We start from the raw sequence: 4,713 nt of genomic DNA, 5'->3' as shown, positions 1-4,713 counted from the left end.
GAAAATGGGCTACAAAAATTACGATGTAACACAAAAAGGGCATCATGAAAGCGTACTATTATGGTAACATTCAATAAAAATTGCAGGAGGAATTTCGTCCGCGATTTTTCAGGATCGCTGCTGTCTTCGGAGAAGATAACAATAATGTGCGGGATGTGCAGGTAATTCGTTGTATTTACGTGCGCTCATCGGAAAATTCTTGACGTGCGCCTCAGTGACGTGCGCCTAAGTTTTCGCATATTACAAAATGTGCTCAAACAACTCTCCTTCTGAAGAAATGCACAACTGGCACCTTTTCAACACGTCGGCCGGTACGCTTATGACATCTTCAGGAATTTCGCTCCAAACATAGGCAATTCGTGAATTGTGAAGTGTGTCTGCCTTAGCATCTTTTCGGGACTGAGTTGGTCCCGAAACGTTGGGCAAAATTTAAATATTGGTTGGCGTCAGTTTTCTCTCAACTATCTCAGGAACCCAACCAGACAGACTTCCGTCGAAGATGTTTTCGTTCAAGGCGTATCTCTATCTTTGAACATTTTTCGCAGCATTTGCAGCGCCTAAGAAGCGCTTCACTGTCGGGTACAGGTGTTCATTTAGAAAAATTCGGGTGTACAGTGCCAGCCCTAAGTTACGTGCCGGAAACTTTTTTTTTTTGCTTTCTCCAGGGAAGAGTTAAGCTGAACTCCGCGTGCAAACTTTGCAATTACGTTAGGGGAGACGGGGTGGCATTCCAGGTTGTTTGTACGCGATAGCAAACTTCGATGTCAGTGACTGTCAGAGGCATATCAATTCCTTCACTTACTTTTTTCGTCGCATGCTCCAAGTTTTCATCTGCTATCCTGCGGGGCCCCTCAAATTTCTATGTTGAAACACCGTGAGCGCTGCTCTTTCTCCATAGTCTGGAGTACCATTTCTTTACTTGTGCATACAGAGCTTCACGTGCCTCTTGCAACGTTCTTAATGTTTCCTCAGCTCGTTGTTCTCGGTCTAAATTCCTTCCACAGAAGTTTTCATTCCTTCGTAGCTATCTTTAATGTAACCCGTGCTGGTCTTAATTTCTCTGGTATCTTTCCTGAGGTGCAGCTCAATACTTTCTCCCATATCTCTAAATTATTGCTTCTTTCCGCGCTTAAATTGTTCAAACAATTTCTGAACTTACCCCATTTCTCGGGCTTCTAGAATTAAAAAGACGCAACTGAAAAGATGAATTAGCTCTAGAAACAAGGCACTCAACAAAATAATTCGCAGCAATATGGTAGCGTATTCCAAACAGAATAGTTTACGAACAATAGGACAGAAATTTGGAGTAACAAACCTGCAAAATACGGGCAGTAGATATAGCAGGGCCGTCGTCTTCACTACCGTAGCTGACAAGGGACGCTAGATGATCGGACGATGTTGTCGCGGAATATGCAGCCCCAACCAATGTGACGCCACGTCGGGTAATCCAATGGGTAATGGCCTCTTTAACAGACGGCCGCGACGGCGCAACAGGTGCAGCTGCACTCGGTACGAATACTGGCCACAGGAGCTGCAGACTTCCCGGCAGGAAAACGATGCGGCAAAATATAGGGGGAAGATATCGCAGGGCCGTCGACTCCACTGCCGTCGCTGCCGAGTATGTTCGATACATTATTGAACTCTATAATATTGAAATTAGCTAAGTTAGTTTCCCCATGGTATCTAGACTATTTAGTGCGTACAATATAGCAGACTACTTTTAGAGGGCTTACACTAGCCGGTGCCATAACTTTCATTAGGCTGCAATGCCTTCAAGCTGAACCGTGGGCGTCGCTGATTTCGTTAAAACTTAAAAATTGTACTGACATCATATTTAATTGAGCACACAAGGGAAGGATAATCGGGGGCCATGTTTAGTCGACTAGCAAAATGATTTCTTTTTAAAGCCGGCGTTTTTACGCTAAGCTTTCTATGACCACTTAACTCCGATCGCATAAGTTTTAAAGTATTTTTGAGGTCCTTTTCATTCTTTGCATGCAGCATTCACCTCTACCGTTGCCATGTGCTCAAAATATTCAGGCGCGTTTGGAAAAGCCGATAAGTTATTTTTCCCGCAGTAGGTTTAGGAGACGTTTCATGTTGGACGTTCTGTGTTTAAACTGGAATGAAGATAATAAAAATGAAAGGTCTGAAATTATTTAATACGGGAAACATTAAAATGAAATATGAATTGCGAATTGAAACAAGAATAAAAAAGATCTTTCTATGTTCTGTAGGTACGATGTTACCTTTTGTTAAAAGTCTTAAGCAAGAGCATTTGCTCAAACCACCGGTCGGAAAGAGCCCTGCGGTTCGGCGTTGGTAGTGAAAACAGCCTTTCTGCAGGAGCATATGAACACGTTGCCGCGTTGTACTTGATGAAGGCGCTTTTTACCAATGGATAAGAGTGAAGCATGGTCATGTCCACTCGACGATCTTGGAGGAAGTTAAGAAACTCAAGTTTCACAACCTCCTCTTGAGATTTAAGGTTTGTTGTTGCGCTGCCTGCTCCACACTAAAAAAAAATGCCTCAGCTGATACATTTGCTCCCACCGACGAAGATGAACTAATAGACCCGTATGTGGAAGAGTGCGTGACGATAGTCGGCTTGAACCCGAACTTGACATAGGGATAAAGAACAGCACGAAGCGTTGCAACCTTTACTCCGTGTTTTAGTTGCAAAAGATGGTCGATCCTGCGGGTAAAGCCATCCGTAATTAACTCCGAAAGGGACCTGCAGCAGACGTGGTCAGTGTCAGCTTTTTCGTCAATCTTTGATTTTGCTGTTAGCAGAATTGGCAGGAGGTCCCCATAAAAGCAGTCAGCTTCAGCTTGGGGTCGAGACAGTGCACTTGTTATCGGTTGCAAGACGTCGTTGTGCTTGAGGAGGAAGACAAGTTCCTTTCCTGGAACACTTGCCATTTGAGTGCAGTGCATGAATCTCGTACTTTGTCTTAGAAGCGAGGAAGGCCCTGTATGCTATCAAATAAAGAATTCCAGTGCGTGACACGTGGTGTGTGAAGAGAATGCTATAAAATAGTCGCAGTTGTTTCTGACGACTTCGGTCTTCTCGAGCAGTTTCAAAGAGATGGACTTTCTGATATGCTGGATGTATAAACGCTACCAAAGGACGCCGTCGACAAAGCTGTCTTAGCATTCGAAACTTGTGCAGGACTTGTGGCGAGCACACCGTATGACACGAGGCAGCTGAGTTTGGCATCCTCATGGTCACGAGGTACTGCCACCGACTGGAACGACAAGTCGTCCGCGACTTTTAAAATATTTCTGACAACATGCAAAATTATTGCACTCTTTTAAACTAACTGATAATTGAAACTGTTTTGCTGCACTCGAAATAGCATTGAATATTGCTGGACGCATTTTCTGATGTTTTCTGACTGAAACTATTATTGTTTCCATCATATCCGTATCTTATCTTGAGCGCCAAGGTTTTTTCTTTCATTTTTTGTTTTCGCTTCTACGTGCATGTTGTTCACTGTTAGCCGTGTTTGATCACTTCATATGGTAACCTTGTCTGGAGCCGATTGTACATAGTTTGTCCTCAGGTAGCCAAATGAACCACTGTTCTACCAGATTTACCTTTGCATGTGTTCTTGCCGCATTTTCAAATTTTCTTATGTTGTGCGATGTAGTTCTTGCCTCAGTGTAACTGTTGTGTATGCCCACCTGCTAGGGCCCCCTAAAGGGGCCTGCATTATTGAAAATAAATAAATAAATAAATAAAAAAGCAACACCCGAATATGTAAAAAATGGGCGGCATATGCGTAAGAGGACTTGTGTCTGAGCTAGTTGGTGTGACATACTGGAAAGCAAGAGACAACGAACGGACGCCAGACAGGAAGGAGCACACACGCAGCCTCCTGTGTGTGTATTCTTTCCTGCGTAGCGTCCGTTCGTTGGCTGTACGTTGTTTTCCGGTATATGCGTGACTAAAAATAAATTGGCGTATAACAAGGAGGAACAATATATTACTATAGCATACAGCTTGCCCACGTTCTTTACATTTATGGTATTTGGGATTACGTGAGCATGTTACAATGTTTTGCTTTAACTAACAAATGGCTCTCTTGCCTACCCCTTTTTCTTGCCCACCCCTTGCTAGGTTGTGTCATAGGACATGGTTCTTCCGCTCTTTCTTCCCTAAAGCTACTCATGTATAAAAATACAGTGCATACTCATGTACGCTTCAGTACGCTACCGCAGGTTGAAATTCCAGCTCTAACATACTCATCAAATCACTTGGTACTCTTCATAGAAATGCTGGTTTCATTCCCATCATTACAACTACATCACTAGTATACCATCTATCAATTATTCATTAGATTTCTACTCTTGCAGCCCGTCGCCGGCTGTTTCAAAGCCTTTCTTTCTTTCATAAAATATCTTTAAAACCCCATTGTGTTCTCTTAACTAATTCTTGCAGCATCGTATGTTATTATCGCCATGAAGTTGACGTGCTTTCATGTCTTACAAAAGCTTGATTTCAGCCATGTACGGTTAGTACCTCGCTAGACTGGAACGAGCTTCTTTTCCATACAGCAGATATTCGAGCTCACAACCAGTTAAGCTACGCACGATCTGACCCTGCATAACCAGTGTCTTAAATGTTTTAAAAATATATATTGTGTAATATATATATCACCTTTCTATCGCCGCACAATATTTTGTCTCCTAAAGTTTTTGTATTCTTTT

At 42.8% G+C, this 4,713-nt stretch overlaps 1 pseudogene; it reads right to left on the bottom strand.

Annotated features, from left to right (window-relative positions):
- Positions 1 to 2,463: 2,463 nt before the first annotated feature.
- On the bottom strand, positions 2,464 to 4,512 carry LOC149326753 (uncharacterized; annotated as a pseudogene).
- Between the last annotated feature and the right edge of the window lie 201 nt (positions 4,513 to 4,713).

The sequence above is a fragment of the Amblyomma mixtum genome, chromosome 10 (assembly GCF_055824585.1).
Source record: "Amblyomma mixtum isolate Tamu chromosome 10, ASM5582458v1, whole genome shotgun sequence".
Taxonomy (NCBI): domain Eukaryota; kingdom Metazoa; phylum Arthropoda; class Arachnida; order Ixodida; family Ixodidae; genus Amblyomma; species Amblyomma mixtum.
This window is presented reverse-complemented; position numbering and strand designations above follow the sequence as displayed.